At 48.4% G+C, this 19,708-nt stretch overlaps 1 protein-coding gene across 3 annotated transcripts in view; it reads right to left on the bottom strand.

The window, feature by feature from the left end:
• The window catches only part of AGAP1 (ArfGAP with GTPase domain, ankyrin repeat and PH domain 1), a 549,901-nt gene that overhangs the window by 503,080 nt on the left and 27,113 nt on the right, over nucleotides 1-19,708 (bottom strand). The gene's annotated exons all lie outside the window — the stretch shown is intronic.

A 19,708-nucleotide genomic window follows, 5' to 3' on the forward strand; every position in this document is an offset into this window, starting at 1 on the left:
AGGAGCAAGGAAGCTCAAGTTCAGTCTGTCAAGCTGCAGGAGTTTGGAAAGCCATTCAAAGAATCTATATGGCAGACTATTACTGCCTAGAGTTTTGCTCAGGTGTTGGGAAGCAAAAGATACATGAGATAACAGCACTTCCCTGGTGGCACAGTGGTTAAGAATTCACCTGCCAATGCAGAGGACATGGGTTCAATCCCTGGTCCAGGAAGATCCCACATGCTGTGGAGCAACTAAGCCCATGTGGCACAATTATTGAGCCTGTGCTCTAGAGGCCACAAGCCACAACTACTGAGCCCATGCACCACAACTACTGAGCCCCACGCACCACAACTACTGAAGCCTGCAAGCCTAGAGCCCGTGCTCAACAGAAGCCACTGCAATGAGAAGCCCACACACCACAATGGAGAGTAGCCCCCGCTCATCGCAACTAGAGAAAAAGCCCATGCACAGCAATGAAGATCCAATATAGCCAATAAATAAACAAATAAATAATTTTTTAAAAGGATCATTAAAAAAAGATACATAAGATACAGGGCAAAGGTTTGCTAAAAGATTTTTTGATGCCTTCTGAGTCACAAGAGAAGCATGTAACTTTGGCAACGGGGGTGCCACATGGCTAAGCCGCATCCTTGGGGCCCAATCTCCAAGTCCACTGCTGCCATCACCTCCCTGCTCCCTCATGGGGAGTAGAGAGCATCTCGCTGGGGTGCATCTGTATAAAATGCATCATCCTAAAAACGCGTTTTCTGTTACATGGTCAAAGGTGTCTTTTTTGCTGATGCGGTTCACCTCTGCACAGCTTTCTGGGTAACACAGCAGGGTCACACGGACCATGCGCTGGGTACCACAGATGGCCTGCTTCCTCGCCCTGCTTCCAGAAACTGCTTGGTTCTCATTAACCTTCTTTAATCTGCCCCAAGATTCACAGCAACATCTAAATGAAATCTTTTCATCCTGTCAGAGAAGAAACTGAAGACCACAGAGGTAAAGCAACATTCCAGGCACCAGAGGAGCACAAGAGGTCTCGGACCAACAGCCCCATGTTCTGGTCCACAGCTGAACTCAAGGACAGATAGTGAAATCAGACAAGCCATTGCCAGCACCCCCAAGCATCCTCCCAATACCCACCCCCGAGCTCCCATGCCATCTTTGGCACCAACACCATCAGCTGCGGAAATAACTCGAATCTTGGCTGGGAACCAGAGTCATCTTGGAAGGACCCCAGCCCTGTTTCTCAACAGAGATCTGGGACAGATGCACTGATTCCAGGGATGGCTCTGGAACCAGAATGCCTTCTCTTGACAGGATGCCAGGAACCACCAGGAGTTCAACCTGGCTAATTTACAACCAGGCTACTTTCAGACTACAACCTCCACTTTTCTTGTCCCCTCTGCCCCTGAAAATCAAAACCCCAAAGAAGCAGGATGACCCCACTGGAGGTGGCAGAGGGCCTGCTGGGCACTCAGCCGTGAGCTTCCCTGCGGCTCCACTCTTGGCTTGGATGAGCGACATTCACAGATGAAGCAAAAAACCACCTGATTTGTAGAGGGGAGAGCCCGGATTGGTTTGGCCTGCTTTGGTGACAGCTGTTCCTAGGTCCCTGAAATTCTGCCCTCTGACTCCCTCCATCACAGACAGACCATCACAGTCCAGTGTGGAAAACTGCTTCCCATGTAAGGCAAAACCTGGGCCAAATCCTGGAGAATGAGGAGGGTCCAGCTAAGACCTGGGGGGTTGGAAGGTAGGCATTCAAGCAGAGAGGACCCCATGAACAAGGGCCTGCAGGGGAGACTCTCATGTGGTGTGGGGAGTTTCTTAATTCATTTTTCATCATTACCTGTCCTAAAACACTTTTGTAGATTTTTTTTCTAATCACTCTCCCCCATGAAACTTTAATCGCAGAGATACCCCCTACACCTGTTTACATCCCGTGACCCACCACAACCACTGTCACAGCTAGGATTTTATTTTTCCTCCTCCCGGGAACCAGTTTTCACCACCGCTGAGAATGCACAGTATAAAGGGACTGCAAGCAGCTTGGGCCATTGAAGCAACAAGCATGGGCCTTGCTCTGCCACGGGGCAGATGCCTGCCATCTGTGGCCCACCCTGTCCCCCAGCGTCAGCGGACGTCCCCTTCTGGTCCCTGCCCGTCCCACCTGTACTGGAGCCCCGACCCCTCTCGTGCTCTGTGTCCAACAAGTACTCAGCAAGCGCCGACCAAGGCTTCGTGCTTTGGCAGATAACAGGGTGCATAAAAGGTGGTTTTGGTCCCTGGCACTGTCAGGACCAGTGGAGCCAAACAGTGTCCAGTCTATCCATCACAAAGCAACATCCAATGGGGCCAGAATAAAAGTGTGTTACTGCAGGGCACAGAAGGGCAGGAGCCATCAGGGCCAGCTCCCTAGAGGAGCACTGGAGCTGCGAGGTGTTGATTTCCACAAGTAGAATCTGCAGGGAGAGCTGCAGGGGAAAACTCCAACTAACCCAAGTGACACGGCCTCTGCCCAATGGCCCGATGTCTTCAGGAAGTAAATGGCTTCAGAAAACAGTTACTGAATTTAACTAAATCTTACCATGTGTTAGAAGCAGAAAACTCCATCTGCTATTTCCCCTGCTTCCTCATCAGCAGTTATAAGAGACCCAGGTAGGTCTCAGCTCAGTCTCAGATGTCCTCCAAATAAACCTCGAACTAAGGTTTCACACACAGGCCAACCAGAACTATACCGAGGACGGATGCATGGTTTCCTCGAAACTCACAGCCTTTGAATAATCATCCCTTTCGTTCAAAAGCAAAATGGTCACGCTCAACTGCACAGGTGTATGAAGCTGTGTCTCACCAACAGGACTCTGCAACACATACACTATTTTCGACAGGACAAGGAAATAAGGGTCACAATGATTTTCACCAACAGCCCTGTTATTAACAAGCCATTTGAACCTAGGTGGGGCATTCGGATCAGCTTCAGACGTGTCCACATCGCTGAGAATAGTCTCATTTTCCCTAGCAGACAACAATCTAAACAGCAAAATGGCGAAAACCAGGGCTGAGAAAATAGTGGAATTCTACTACATAGCGTGTAAAAGATACATCCGTATGTTGAAATGACGGCTTATCTCATTAGAATATTTTTTTAACTGAAGCCAAAATTTTAAAGTTATCAAAAACCTCCGCCCACAGACTGCAGGACCGTTGAGAAGATGGTAACACGACCCTGGACGGGTCTTAACCAGGAGGAAACAAAGGAATTCTGAAACCTGACACAAAAGGTTCCCTAGAGTCAACATTCCAGCAGGAAGGCAGATTTTCCTGGTTAATCAACTAGAAATTCAAGTTTGACAGCTACTGGGGGGTGGGGGGAGGGAACAGCCTGTGTGTGTCCAGCAGGCCTCTGTACTTTCACAGGCAAGGCACACACTATCCCACCCTAGGGGTGGCAGGTGACAGACCCAGCCACATCTGGGTTACTGCACTGTAAGTAGTAGGGGAAGGGGCTCAGGTGCTCGGCCCCCACACTTTGAGAGCCTGACTTCTGGTGAACAAAGCCTGTTTCGAGCCCCACTGACTGTGAGAAGGATCCTATTTCTACCCCAAGAAGGCTGGTCATGCCCCGAAGAGCATTCTTCCTTCTAAAACTTACATAATAGAAACTAAACACAGACCCATCTAGAAGGGGAAGGTCAATCCCTGCAAACTCAGGGGCCTTGTAAGCAATTCAGGGGGGCAGGGGGTGGCATAAACCCCCACTGCTCTTGCACAGCTTTCACGAAGGCAAACTGCAGCATCCTCTGTGTCTCTGTTGGCTTCGCTCTGTCCTGCTCCCAACACCTGACGGACCACTGCCTGGACCACTGCCTGGGAGATCTCTTGCCACTCACTTCCATCAAATTCCTGAAACCAGTGAAGCTCACATCGGAGTAATGAATCATAACCCATCAAGACGGCCATTCACAGGTCTGTGAAGCATCTGTGCCCCTTCAAGGTTAGCCTTATAAAACTGTCTCGCTCCAGCCACTCTGTATTCAAACATGCTTCCTTGAATGGAAGGGGAGAGGGGTGACAGAACAGCCAGCACCCAAGGACCAGGACACGGCCTGAGCCAGCTGAGTTCAGGCCACGGCAGTGCCAGGCTGTGGATGGCACATGTAGGCACAGTTGCAAAGAAAGGCTGCCAAGCCCTCAGCAGGATGTAGTCTTGGATGTGTCCTGTGATCTCCCCCCGAGCCCATGAGTTTAGAGGGCACATGCCGCCACTGGACACCCCAAAGAACACCTGCTGGGACAGGCAGGTCTCAGAGTGGCCACGGCTCCTGCACACGTGTAAGACCCAAGCTCACCACGGGGCTCTCGGCTGTGGTCACAGCTACGATTACTCTGTAGTCGCACGAGGAACTGGAGGAGCCCAAGAGGCTCTGGTCATAGAATTGCTCTGTGCTCCACGATGCTTCCATGAGGAGAGTCCCTTCTCTTCCCAGGAGCACTTACCCTGCTGAAAAGTGCTCAAGAAACTGCTAGAAAAAGGTGCGGAAAATGGAATCACTGTCTTTTGTTCAATCCATTTGCAAACAGAATGCCAAATTGTACCATCTCACCCCACCAAGGAGAAAGCCACACCCCTGAGAGTGGGGGTACCGCTGTGGAAGGTGCTGGCACCCCGACCCCAAAGCCCGGTCAGAGGCTGGCCCTGCCTCCCTTCAAGGTGACCACGTCTGGGTCCTTCTCTGTCATGACAGGGTTCACAGCCTCTGGAGATGGCCACAGTTAACAGACATACTTTGTTTCTAGACCATGAAAAATGACCTTTCCAAGCACCAATGTTCTAGGCGAGGCAAAGCCCAGGGGGTGGGAGCAGGGGCCCACACTGCAGACGTGAAGGATGGAGAGGTCTTTGCGGGTGAGCTTAAACTTCAAAGGGAAAGCAACAGGGCAGCCCAGGGTCAGGCCAGCCCTGGAGCAGGCTTCCTGCTGCAGGGTACAGTTTCATCCCAGCCCCCAACCTGCAGGGCACAGTTTCAGGCCCGGCAGCCATAGCCCCTGCCCTGGAGCTCGGTCCAGCAGCATCCTTCCTCCAACCCCTCATGTGGATGCTCTGACAGTCTCCTGGTGAAGATGCGAAGCTAGTAATTCTTGCCATACACAGTGATGGAACACCTGACAAAATTTCAGCCTCATATTTAACAATCTCCCACTGAGCATGCTCCGCAGGACTGGAAACTTAATAGCAATGAAGCAGATACCTTGAGTCCTGAAGACCTGCTACACTGTAACTGGATGTACTTCTGACTGATGCTTCAGCACTTGCCCCTGCTTGGTCCCCTCCCCAGCCAGAACCTGCCTGTGACACGGAGCTACTTTAGCTGGAGCCACAGCCAGCCCTCCTCCTCAGGGCCCAGCCTGTCCTTGAGAGCTGCCTGGGGAGGGGAACTGACCTAGCCCATCACACTGGGTGGGGCCACACTGCCCAGGGAAGGACAGTGCCTCAACTTGCCCAACAGGTTCTGAAGAAAAGCCAGCAAACAGGTGTACAGGGAGCACTGGATCAGAATATCACCAACTCCTAAAACTGAAGGACAAAATCCCAGCTTGCAATTTGTTTCCGTTCATACAGGTGAGAGTAAAATGCAGCGACTTTTATTAAAAGCCCCGGGTGAGATCAGTGGGCAAGTGGGGGTTGTGAATAAGGCTGGCATAGGAGAGTGGCACTGGGTTAATGTCCCATGGTCAATGGGTACCGGGGAGGTACAGGTGGCAGTATCTGATCCTGAAATGTCAGGATGCCTGCAATGCTGTCTCAAAGGGTTCAGTAAGAACAAAACAAAACAAAAAATAACACACACACTTATGTATGCATAGATAAAGCAAATGTGGCAGGCTATTTTTTAAGTCTCAAAGAAATTCAACTTTCTTTTTAAGATTATCTACATGTAAAATACACATAGTTTTATAAGCACTTTTTAAAATCTGAATGGACACATCAAACTTGTATATTAGTATCAGCTGGGTGAAGAGAATTTACGGATTTTTTCCTGGTAGTGTTTGATTTTCTTTTTTTTTTTAAACAGTGAACAGGTATTATCAGAAAGAAAATGAGATTTTATTTTTCAGTGATAGAACCTGGGCGTTGATGGGCTCTTTTGATCTGGTAGAGAAAGCTCTGCCTGAAATTGCAGGAGGAAACAAACTCCATTGATTGCTTCCTTTTCATCTCAGGATTCACTTCCACTCCCGCGTGTGCAGACAAGGGAAGGCTCCCCGAGGCCAAGGTCGAGACCCCAGCCCCGACCCTGGCCCTTGTGCTCAGGATGGGTCCCTGCTCTCAGGCTTCCAACACCTGACCTCCGGCTTCTGGCAACCGGCCTACAGGAACCCACTCTTTGAACCGCACTTTGCTCCCTGGGTCCTGCTCTAAAGATTTGTTGCAGTAAATGAAAGTGAAAGATAAACAGTTCCAGCCTGAAGAGCAATAACCCTGCTTCCACAAAGAGCATCAACTTCACTCCTGGAACAAAGGGATCACTCACAATCTGAGCCCTTATCCACTTAAAAAAAAGTCAGGTGACATTTTATTCAGTGTCAGCAGGGACAAAATGATGTGGCCATTAGAAAGAGGATGACGGAACCACAACGGTGACCACACCGTGTAATTCTTCACGGGAACTCTGTACAGCAGTGAAAGTGAAAGCACCAGAGCTATGTGAGTTATTGTGACTCAGCAACCAAAATCACATGTAGCCAAGAAAAGCAAGTCAGAGAATCACATACAGGTAAATTACATTGACATAAGGTTGACAACAAACAGGCAAAACTAAGCAATAAATATTTTCGGGATACATGTATTAAATGACAAAACCACAAATGAAAGAAACGGAACAATAAAAAGAAAATTTAGGATAGGTTACCTGGGGGGAGGAGGAGGGGAACACGTGGGGTCTGCAAAGGTTTCTGTAAAATGTTTCTTCAGCTGGACAGAATGAATGCAGCTATTTTATTGTTCCCTAATCTGTACACATCCGTTGTGTCCATTCCCGCTTGTGTGAGGCACATCCACGTGTCCTGCTGCAGGACTGTGTCCAACAGTGATTTGTCAGATAAAATAAATGTGTTTCACTGTGTCAGAGCAAGAGATCCATGCTTACATGAGAAAATTTCTTGAACAGTGCAAAGAAAATTAACGATAATTACTTTTGATATTTATACTCCTTTTCCCCCCACTGTGAGCCAGTATTACTTTACTAAGAAATAAATTTTCTACAAGCCTAAGTCTATCTAGATTTTGCTCAAGCAACTGGGCGACCACATAGAGAACCATGCTGGGTAGAAATTAGCTACAAACATCCCCCCAAAGCTGCAACTTTTTTATTTTATGCCCCCCAAATATCAGAAGTCCTGTTTTCTCCATGAAGCTTACGCACCGGCCCTGAGTGCCGCCTCCTCACTTTTTACGCTGCCCTCACTGTGAAGCACGAACTGGATAGACAGACGATCCTTGTAGGTAACACCATTATCTTCCTGTACTTTTTTCCCTTCATCACGGTCTCCACTTCAAAGATGTGTTCACTCTCTGCTCTCAGATGCTGTGAGGTTCTGTAGAGATTTTCTCCAGTCTCCTCCCCTCCAAAGAAAGCACACCCAGGAAGGACTTTCCAGAGTCTCTAAAAGCATCATTTCTTGTGCTTTTCTGATAACCACGCTCTTTTTTCTTTTTCATCTTATTAAATAAAAACGATGTTCTCTCCTCAACAAGGATAGAGAAAAGGGTTGAAAGGGAGGACAATGGGAAGTGTCCCCACTTGCATCCGTTCGTTCCCCGCCTGCTCCCCACTCTGGGGATGCTGGGGGAGGAAGCAGGACTTGGGTGGCTCCATGGGCAGGACCGGTGTCCACAGTCCACTGGGCCTGGCTCAGGGCCAAGAGGACTAGGGTGGATCTCCAGCTGCAGGCACAAGGTGCTTCCTTGGCCCAGACTGAGTGGCCTTAATTTCTTACGCCCAAAACCCTCATGGGACGGAAACCTACATTCCCCTGGCTGCCCCGCATCTTCATTCATAGGCACCCCCACAGCCCTCCCCCCAGAGGCACCCAGCACTAACACGCTCCCCATGCAGACTCCACTGCAACTGCACACCGAAACATCCTTCCCCGAAGCTTCTCTTCTCAGAGACAAATGACTCGCAGAAATAGGACTCGAGATGAGACGGACCTCGGTGACCTCTGACCCACAGTGTGGTGCCTCCGGGGTCACCTCACACCTCAGTCTCCTCTCTCCCACCTGACAGGGAAAACGGGATGGATGGTGGAGAGAAAAATTACAAAAGTAGGTGCAACACAAAAAATAACCACCCATCATGAAGGAAGCAGCGTGGCATCCTAAAAAGGACCGAGAGTCGGAGGCAGGAGACCAGTATCCTTCAATGTAATTAAGCCAGACACCCCTCCCCAGGTAGCCCCAGACAGGGACAAGACCCATCCTCATATCTCAAGAGTGTAGGGTTGAATTAGAAAAGTCCCTAAGAGATCAGCTGCCTGGCACATTTTAAGGTTCCAAAGCACTGTCTGTGCTGTGCGTTCTCCATGCCTGCCTCTTTCAGCAAAAACAAGGCGATGCACCATAAAATTTCAGCCACAGAAGAAACATTCCTAACGCTTTCTCTGAGGAGAGGCTGTGCAAAGTGTAAGTTATCAGATGCGGTCAGAAGTTTGCACACCAACTGCTATAATGCCGCACGGGGTCTTCCAGACCAAGGGAGGCTTTCCACCAGGAAAAAACAAGTGCATGTGCAGGTTCACTGTGCTTTTTCACAATGTCTGAAAGTCTGCATGTAAGAATGTAGCTGCTGCTTCTCTGCAAACAAAAAATAAATGATTTAAAACTCACACTTTAAAAAATGGTTGATGAGACTCGACCAAGTTTTTCTTTCTTCCTGCCACCAGAAAAAAAGCAATTTAAAATGCTATAACAAAATAACAGCAGATTCAAAAAACAGTTTCCACTGATTTTTTAAATGGCGTTAAAATGCTATAATAAAGTAACACTAAGTTTAAAAAGCATCTTTCCTCTTTTTCCTTATGCTAATCTGACTCTCTCCCACTGGTATTCCTTGTCCTACTCTGGAATACTAAATCCTATCTTGGACAACACACTTCAAAAATGACCTGCACAAGGCTAACTCATCCAAATGAGGGAACGCTGATGATACAGTGGGAAAGGAGGCCCTACTTGGAGGACTGATGGCCTGAGATGCTTCAGTCTGGACCAAAGAGGCGGAGGGTGGCTCCCGCAGTGGGATGGACCACCAGGGGATAATCTGCTCCAGGCACTCAACAAGAAAACCTGCGCAGAGAGAACTTTCCAGAGAACGGAACCCCTGGGCTCAGGAGCAGTGCCCCATCCTCTGTGCAGAGGTGTACAAGTGTACACATTTACACGGCTGGGGCTTTTCCTCCAAAGCCTGAGAGAGAGGTCAGCACATCCTGGGACAGACCGTCTGCATACAGTCCAATGCATTCTGGGACTGAATAACACATATCACCTAAAAAGAAGATGCCGCCCCTCCCAGGCACAGTATGCATCAGCCAGAAACCGATCTGGTCCCTGCCCTGGAAATTCAGATTTTACACTGTAAGTCAGGAACACCCAGTCTGCACAACCATAAACACTCAAAGGCTTCCAAATAAGCCTATAACCCTATTTTCTTTTCAACATCACAATATGGATTAGGCTTTACAGTTGTTCTCTGAATTTCTCCTGGGAGGCAGGGTATAAGCTGAGATTTAGCTTTTATCTCCAATGTGCAACAATTATGACTATCAAGCATATCAGCGGCCGTAGAAAATATGAATTAAGAGCTAACCTGGAGCCACTTAGTGTGGCTGGTGCAATATAGTAGGAAAAAATCTTCAAGCCTGCTCTTCCAGGGAAAGAATGCTAATTTTTCCAATGACAGAGGCACAAAATTTTTAATGTGGCTGACTTACTGCCGTGCAGAAAAAAAGGAGGGCAAGAGAAAAAGAAAGAAAAAAAGCAAGTGATTTCCAGCAGTGAGTCCCCAGATCACTCAGTGACTTTGGCCTTAAAACATCCATGACCCGCAGTCAATGGTATCTCAAATGCTGAGATAATTATTGGACTAGATTCAGAATTCAATAATTTGAACTTGAAAGCTCCTACAGGTTCAGCACTGTTAATATCAGTGATGATAATTAGACTCAAAGTGACAGTGTTCGTATGGAGAGCTGCGGGTTCCCAGGACTTCTACTTTACCCGCGGCCAGCAACTGGGGGGCAGGCAGAGATGCAAACCCAGGCCATGCTGTCGCTGCAGTGCTACCCTCGCCCAGGGGCTCAGCAGCCACCAGAGTCCATCGGGGCCCTCTTTATCTGGTCCCCCGTTGTTTCTCTGAGTTCACGGCAGCCCTCTTCCCTGCCTCCCCCTGTTCCTAAAGCCTCAGGGCCCCTCCTAGCTAAGCGCTCCATCTGGAAGCTCCGACCGCCCCATCCGGACACCTCCATCATCCCATGTGCCCTTATCCAGGGCTGCAGGCAGGCGTCCCTCTCAGCCAGGTCTTCCTCGAGACCCTTACACTTTCAACACACCCACCCCGCACACTGACACCCATTCCCTGCTGCATGCCTTTCCTTGTCATGTTTACTAGCTGTACATTTTACTAGTATTTTACTGAGCTTTATTTGTATCCTCCATTTAACCCAAAAATCTTAGCTCCAGGACGGCGAGTTTGTACCTGTTTGTTCACAGAGTTTAAATACTTCTGTGTGAGACTCCAGCGAGAGCCCATCTCTCAGGGGGACCGGGTTCCCACACACGCAGGTGCCGGGCCTTGCACGTAACAAGCATCAAGGGGCCCAGTGCAGGGACAAGCAGGACAGGACGCAGTGTCCTGCCTGAGGGACCTGCACCCACATCGGTGTGCACACACCTATGCACATCCATGTCCGTGCACACACGTCAGGCTCCTAGCATCTGTACTGTAAACAAACCAGAAGGGGCCACAGAGAAGGCAGACACACCTTCCCATAGCGGGGAGGGAAATAGTTTTCATGGGAAACAGCAGGGCTGATCTGTCCTTGATGGGTTATTAAGCTTTTCCACTAATGGAAATGGAGATTATTCAGGATAGAAAAAAGTAAAAGGGGAAATGCAAGGCACTTTAGCATTACAAGCTTTAAAATTAAAAGGTGAGGCTCACTGGAAGACAAGCAGGGAGGAAGCAGGCGACAAGCCAGAAAGGCCTCTGCGGCCAAACCCGGGAGAGCTGGAAGGTAGCCCAGCCGGGCCCTGGGCTCCAAGTGCATGTTCACCACACGGAGAAGGTTCCGGAAAGCTGACCCACTGCCTGCAGGAATGCGCGAAGCCAGGCACCGGGGCCTGTCCTCCCAGCAAACCTGCCCCCGAGCTCATCATGTGCATCCCAGCTCACTTATCGGGCGTGAAGGTGCAAGTCTGTTCAAGGACAGCGGAAGTCTTTTCTTCCAAAATGAAAGCACCAGCCTGGAAGAACCGGGCACATGAAAGGGCCACAGCTCAGAGCCGGCGAGGACACACAGCCCGCCCCGGGCCTCAGTCTTTGAGGACACTTCCACCACGACTTCCGACCCACCGCGCAGAACACACAAAGGGGAGGATAAAGAGGAGAGGCGGCCGTTTTAAGTGGCGTTTTCCATCCAAGGTGCTCTTCTGAGATCCATTCATCCTGCACCTCGACCGGGGGAAGGGGCGGTCAAGCTCTGATTTCATTTGCAGTGAGGACATAATGAGGGTCAGCACCGGTGACCTCCACAGCCTCTTCAATGACCCTGCTCAGCTCACACAGCCCCTCCTTTCCTAAACTCAGTTCAGCCAGAGGCTGGCCCACGCACGTGCCCACAGGCCGCTGGGGCAGCGCAGGAGGCACCAGACCCTCGGCTGTGGGAAGCCGTTCACGTCGACAGCTGTGCTCCTGACAGGCAGGCCTGAATTCCAGCACAGGAGGACCGGGAAATGGGCAGAAGGCACTTGCAGGGGGAAAGCATCCCTGCACTTCTGCTGCGGGCTGGCGCGGGCTTCCTGCTGTCACTCTCCTGGGCTTCACGGCACTGTTCTATAGAAAAGGTCAACACTACAACTGAGAACTCATCCAAGGAACCCCAGACAGGGTACAATGAGGTTAAAACAAAATGCCTGGACAATCTGAAAGAGAAAGAGACAGAGACAGAAGCCTGCCATCATTCCTGGGCATTGATCTGTGCAGGGGGCTGCTGTGAGCATTTCCACAGGTTGCTGTACTTGAATTTCCAGGCGCTGCTCCACAGAGGTACCACCGCTACCCCAGTGTTTCGAGATGAGTAAACTGAGTCACAGGGCATCCCTGAGGTTTAAGGAAACAGTTTGTAGAGGGCATGTGTTATGAGCAAACTGAATACCGTAAGTCACACATGAATGTGTGTATATCAATAAGCTTCTAGTTTAACTAAAGTTTCAAGCATTCATCAAAAAAGGTAAATAAATGGCCTTGAAGCTGACATGGTTTATGGAGACAAAAACAGCGCAATCAAGAGTCAAGGGGGGGGGGGCAGGGGGACAGATCGGTCCCCACATGTGAGAAAATCCCAAAGCTGACTTCGTGCTGGCCTCCAGTGCCATTCTCCGAGCATTCCTTTTCATTAGAGCAAAAGACAAAAGAAGAAAGACCAAAACAATAAAATAAAGCCTGCCTGATGGTTTTAAAAATGGGAGCAAGATGCCTGCCATGTGTTTCATCTCAGCTGGAACGTAATTTTTCTCAACATTCCAAGCAAAATCTCTGTTGTGATGCTTAGCGCAAAATGCCACCCAGTTTCTAATTACCTGACGTGCTTCTATACAATGGTAATTACAATAGAGTAAACTAGTGAGTAATGGATGTACACACTTCCCTAAGACCATTCTCCACTTGCCTGATCCAGAAACATTAGTCATTAAGCTTTCTTACATAATTTCCTATTAAAATCTGCCTGATTTCCTGCCTGCCACAAACATTTGGATCTTCATTAGTTCTACAAGGAAGAAAGTCAAAACCTCTCACATCAGAATGCGACTGACTGTGGTTTTTAATGAACTTGACCATTTCTGATATTTAATGGACTATTACGAGACTGGAGAATAATTCTTTGAAAGCAAAGCCATCCCAAGCAGGGCTCACTCCACATGCTTCATGCTCATTAACTGCTCACATCCATCTCCCTTCACTCCCACTATACTGACGCCTCAAAAATACTTTTTTGTTTGGTTTTGTTTTCCTCTCTAAGATCAGTAGCCATAGACGCTTCCCTTTTTTTTCCCTTCAATCACCACCCATGACGAATCTGAAGCGCTGGTGACACAATCGCACCAAAGAAAGCAACACCCATGTTTGCCAACCTACAGAAGTGGCCCTGGGTGGAAGCATCCACAGTTCTTACCGAGGACCACAGTCCCCCTGTCCACTCAGCAGGACCAGGAGGGAGCAGCCGGGTACACAGCCTGCTGCCTGCGGACGGGCAGGGGATGGGGGTAAACTGAGGCAGGAGCTCTGGGTTTTCTTTTCATCTGTTTTAAAATATTAATTTTCATCATTTTTTATGTGACGCACTCAAAGTTTTTTTGTTTTTGTTTAATCTACTTTGGGATGAGTCAATTCCAATACATCCACATACTTAAATATCATGCAGCCATAAAAAAGATCGTTGATGAAAAGGCGAGGACATGAGAAAATGCCATCGTAACAAAGACTCAGTAGGAGAAAACTGGACATACCACGGTGTAGGTGACACATACCAACCCTCATAAAACACCAAGGTGGGAAAAAGAGAAAACCTCCCCAGAGTAACAGCAGTTGCCTCCGGATGGAAGGACCACGGGGAATTTTCCTTCTCCTTTATGGTTTCCACATTCTCTATACTGAGCATATAACATGTCAATAATCAGGAAAAGGGTGGATTCATTCCCTGCAAATTCTCCTCTTGGTGATCAACTCTACCTTTTCTGTTTTCTCCGTTTCCTGTTGAAAAGTCTAAAACCCAGACAAGCATCCACTGGGTGAACAGTCTAACGAAGGTACCACTTTTCAGGGTCGGGGCTCCTGCTTACCTAGAGGCAAAGGTGGGCAGAGAACCAGGGTCTCCCAGCAACCTCACCCCACCATGAAGACACATGCATGAATCACTACGCCTCTCAAAGCAGAAAGTGGCAGGTGACACAGGAGAGGACAAGCTATGGGACTTGAAAAGAGAAGACCTTCCGGGAGATGAGGACACACAGCCCCTGGGTGAGGCTAAAAGGATAACTAGTGTTCCCCGCTGGGGTGGAGGAGGGGACGGGAGCAGGTCCAGCCGCAAGGAAGCTGTGGAGTGGCGAGCAAGGAGGCCTCTTCATGCTGATGAGCAGGGGGTGAGGCCGCCTGCAGGACGAACACTGCCTCCCCAGCAAAAAGGGGAAACCCAAGTCGGTGTGGGAAAGTCAGAGGCATGAGTCGGGTCAACGAGGGTAAGCTGGGATTCCAAAATCAGCCTCTTCACGCCGAGTCTATGGTTGTGGTACATGTGTGTTCACAGGTTGTGACGGTCGCCCAGAATTGGCATTCAGCTACTTGTTTTCTAACTGTACTTCCTAAACTGAAGTGGAAGTTGGCAGAGAGAGCCAGAAAGCCTGACGTCCAGCAGTGCCCCCGCCCCCACCCTGTGTGAACAGCTGAGCCCTGTGATACTGAGCCCAGTGATGACGGGTGCCCTGTCTGCTCGGCAGGAGAAGAATCACCTGCCGGAACACTGGCCCTGGTGGAAAACAGAGCCGGGGGCTGCGCTGGGCAGAAAAATGCCCCCCCCCCCCACCAAAGATGCCACATCCTAATCCCCAAACCCTGAGACTACATCACCCTACATGGCAAGAGGGACTCTGCAGATGTGATTAAGTTGAGGATCTTAAAAGATGGGGATTATTTTGGATTAGCCAGATGAGCCCAATGCAATCATGAGGGTCCTGAGAATTCAGAAAAGCAGAAGAGAAAAAAAAAAAAAAAGTCATGTGAGGATGGAAGCAGAGGTCAGAGAGAGATTTGAAGACTTTACGCAGCTGGCTCCGAGGATGGAGGAAGGGGCCGCGAGCCAACGAGTGTGCAGAGCGTACAGAAGCTGGAAAAGGCCAGGGAATGAATTCTCCCCTAGACCTTCCAGAAGGAACACAGCCCTGCCAACACCTTAACTTTAGGACTTCTGACTTCCACAACTGTAAGAGAATAAATCTGTGCTGTTTTCAGTCATTAAGTTTGGGGCAATTTGTTACAAAAGCCATAGGAAACTAATACTGGACCAAAGTCACAAGGGACCCTGTGAAAGTCCCTCGAACTGTTCACTACATGAAGTGAAGCACAGTCTAATGGGGTATTACATCTGTCATGCAGCAAACCAGGAGCGCGTGGAAGAGCTCCGTGATGAAGCCAGAAACACCGGCAGAGAACTGGCCGCACTCACTCCAGACAGCTCAGTAACCTGGCAAAAATCTGACCCGTAACTGCATCCTTTGGATGTAAATGCATCTTCTAGATGTGACTGCATCTTTTGGACCTGCCTGGTAGCTCTACAGTGGGGTGTCACAGGTACTTTATAACCCACATCCTTCCTTCGACACAAACTTCAAGGCTCTCAGCTCTGTCCACTTCAGAGATAAACGATAAAGGTGTTGACACAGACCACCCGGCTTCCTCTTCTCAGCACTCGGGTGCTGATTCCTGCCTGCCCAACCCTACTTGACTCCAACACCAGGCTGAGGCTGAGAGTAAGGACGCAACACACCTTACTCTAACCTCCCAAGCCCTAGAGGACAGGGATTCTCGAAACCCATCCCATCACCCAGTGAGGTGCACAAAGCCTCCTCTCAGCCCAATCACTGCCCCATCACAGCTCCGGGGCCTCCTCCAACTGCTCAGGCGGGCCTCCTGAGTCAGGGGCCAGAGACCTGCCTGCCCAGCTTCCCTGCCCTGCCCCGCTGCTCAACCTCTACTCGTGATACTGCCGACAGCCCTGACTCACAGGTCAGGCCAAGGGGATGAAACGCATGACGGTCCCGAAGACGATGCTTGTGCGAATGCGTGCGCCTCACACAGGGGATCCCAGGTGGGGACAGGTTAGTACAGTAAAGGGAAAAACCTGAATGCGGAGGTTCATCGTTCTCCTGCAGCTCGCGGATGCGGGGAGCTCAATTCCTTCTCAAGCTCTCAAGCATTCTGCACCAGCTCCCTGGGGCTGCCCCATGTGATGCTGGCTGTGCATCTCTGGCCCGTGTCCCATGGGTACCACATGCAAAGGACACCATGGACCCTGGGGTCAGGCACACCTGGATACCAACCCTGACTTCTCCATTTACCACCTGTAGGACCTTCCATGACATTCGTACTCTCTGAGTCTCTTAGTCCCTACCTGCCACGATAACAGGGATTTTGTAGATTATTACAGGCGGCCAAAAAATGTACAGGTGGTACATAAAATTCTTGACACGCAGTAGATGCCCACTAAATTGTAGTTATTACAACCACCAGCCCAGAGCAAGCTCCGGCATACGGTACAGAAATATGAGTTCCCTGGAGAGGACTCACAACAATTGCTTCCCACAACACAAAAGGACCAGTGTTCTAACTATGACAAGGCAACAAAGGGGCTTTCTCACAGTGCGGCAGAAACCTTACCAGGCAGCAGAGGGAGGGCTTGGAGCCACTCCCCACACAGAGTTAGATTCCCAAGCGAAGGGACTTGGAAACCATCGGCACTGCAGACGAGGAAGGAATGAGAAAAATACACAGTAGGACAATCAAGTAACCAACAGCCAAACAGTGATCAAAACTACTCATCACACACAAGGATGCTTGCACATACAGAAGCTCACACACAAAGGATGGAGAGACGTGCTCCTGCAAAGTTCCTACAAGAAGTAGGTTGGGCAAAGACAATTTGTTGAGAAGCCAGTCTTTCACTGACTACAGACAAAGAAAAATCTCAGCTGTCTCCCCCTAGGCAATTCCCACACGCTTTGCTTCTACGTTCCCCAGAGTTTTGGGAACTTCTCCATGCCACTCTCCAGTTCCAGGCCTGAAATGAGAAGTCCATAGTCAATATACCTATGAAGCCGAAGAAATCACAAACGCCAGTGGAAGGAGGGGACGACCTGTGTGTGCAGGCAGCAGTCTGTTCCTGGGGCCCGCCAGGCAGAAGGACAGCCTCGGTCCAGCAGCTGCGCTGGTAAAGACCACCCCATTCCACCCCTTCCCACTGGAGTGCGATGCCCAAGTGTGGGGGTGGGAGAGGGAAGGTCCATTCTCCCCGTGGGAGGATAAACTGGTACAAACTTTTAGGAATCGATTCAACAACACATTATTTTTATTTAAAAAAAATTTGATAGAACAATTACCCATCTAGGACAACATCACAAAGAAATAAGTGCTCGATGCTGTTATTATGAAAACATCCTTTACTGCATTGTTTAGAACAATGAAAACTCAGAAGCAACTTAAATGGCCAACCAAGTGTGGCTAATTCTGAAACATCATTCACTTGAAAGATGATACACATGCAATTTGGTAAAGATGCTCTAGTTATATTACCAGATATTAAAAATAGGATGTGAGGCTCTGAGCAGCATAAGAGCCTCTGTTCTAAGATGTGAGTGGAAGTAAGCCAAGACCATCTGAACGAATCTGTAAAAACCTAAACACTGCACCTTGAAATGCTCAGTTATGGGCTTTTTTTTTTTACCCCCGTCTCTACTCTTAACAATCCTCCAATGAACACAAATTACAAATGCTTAAACAGTCTGTTTAATAGCCTATTTAAAAACAAATGCATGGCTATTTTTCAGGCATTCTCCTCACTTATTGTTAACTTCTTGACTTGGATCAGTTTAAATACATCCCAGGCCACACCTCCACACTGAGAATCATGCCTGACCAGTGGCTTGGCAACCTGAATCCTCCTCTTACAATCACACACACCACCCCCCATGTCCAGTTTCGCGAGGATTCTGCAGTTTCCCATCCCATACAATTCCTACTGATCTCTGTTACCATAAACAAAACACTAAGATGACACAGAAGAACTACTGTTTTACTTTCACTTGATACAGTTTCACGGGAGACTCCAAGCTTGACAGTATTTCCATTTCAGAAGAAAAACAAGGATAGATGAGCACCATCCCAAAAGTACGGAGAGAAATGCTTCCCAAAACAACCCACTCTGTCAATTCCACTGTTTCATTCCATCAATGAAAGACTGCCTGTAGAGTTTTTGGATAAACACTACCAGAAATCATCCACCTTCACTTACAATTTGGAGGGAAAAGTGTTCCATTAATTTTTAGGTTTATTACACATCATCACTATTCTCAACCCAAAGAAGCAACAAGGGCCTCCAATTTCCAACCTCAGGATGCTGGTCAACTTTCTCACATCGTCCCTGTAGTTCACATCCTCATCTGCATCCCCTTTTGATTTTAATTTATGCACAACCATCTTACCAAGCTCCTATTGCTTGTGGATTTTTTTTTTTAAGGTTTTTTTTTTCTTCTCCAAATAATTCATTGCTTGTTACCATAACTTATTCACAAGAGGCTTTTTTTTAAATTTTTATTTATGTATTTATTTATGTATTTATTGGCTGCACTGGGTCTTTGTTGCTGCACACAGGCTTTCTGTAGTTGTGGAGAGCGGGGGCTACTCTTCATTGCAGTACACGGGCTTCTCTTGTTGCAGAGCACAGGCTCTAGGCGCACAGGCTTCCATAGTTGTGGCACACGGGCTTAGCTGCTCGGCAGCATGTGGGATCTTACCAGACCAGGGCTTGAACCTGTGTCCCCTGCATTGGCAGGTGGATTCTTAACCACTGCGCCATCAGAGAAGCCCAAGAGGCTTTTTTTTAGTATAAATTGTTCTCTATCACAGGATTACCAGGGTGATATTCCACATTTTCAAATGATTTTCTTGATGCAAAATATAAAAATCTAACTCACGGTCTCCAAGTAAACAGAGATGAATTATAAGCAAAGGCAACAGCGATGCCCAAACCTTCCCCTGGGAGGAGACAGGCCAAGACATCTGTGCCACACCGAAGGTCTTCCCACGGGGCTGTTCTGTGGACACCCATCACAGCTGGTCCCCAGGTTTGCATCGACCGTGACAACCCAGCTATTTCTCTGCATCCATGTGGCTGAGTGGCCTTGACTTTGAAAAATAGCCATCGGACAGAACTGTCCACTTTATAAACCAGTCCTCTCTCGTAATGGAGACGTTTGCTTAAGACCACATCAATACCTCCAGTTTCAAAGGAGACACTGACACAAAATAGAAATTTAACATTCTACAGTGACCACCCCACAAAAAGGGTAAAGTCCATTAAAGTGATCAATCTCAATTTTCTTTGCTAAATTTCATGCCTGCCCTATCATCACCTTAAGAAATTCAACCCTGACATTTTAAAATGACATTCACATTATGCTGACTCAAGAGAAATATATGGTACATTTTCAAGCTTTTTTTTTTCTATTTTAATGAAAAGTCCTATTTTGCAATGGAGACATTTTGCCTAGAATTTGTACACAGAATTAGTTTATACAGAATTTAATACCTAGTTAGCCAGCAATATTCAAGAAGGACCCAAGGAGAAACCTAATCCCTAAAGAGTTCCTCTCTCCAACATCTTGGGGCCCAGAAGA

This window comes from Hippopotamus amphibius, chromosome 8, assembly GCF_030028045.1.
Source record: "Hippopotamus amphibius kiboko isolate mHipAmp2 chromosome 8, mHipAmp2.hap2, whole genome shotgun sequence".
NCBI classification, from domain to species: domain Eukaryota; kingdom Metazoa; phylum Chordata; class Mammalia; order Artiodactyla; family Hippopotamidae; genus Hippopotamus; species Hippopotamus amphibius.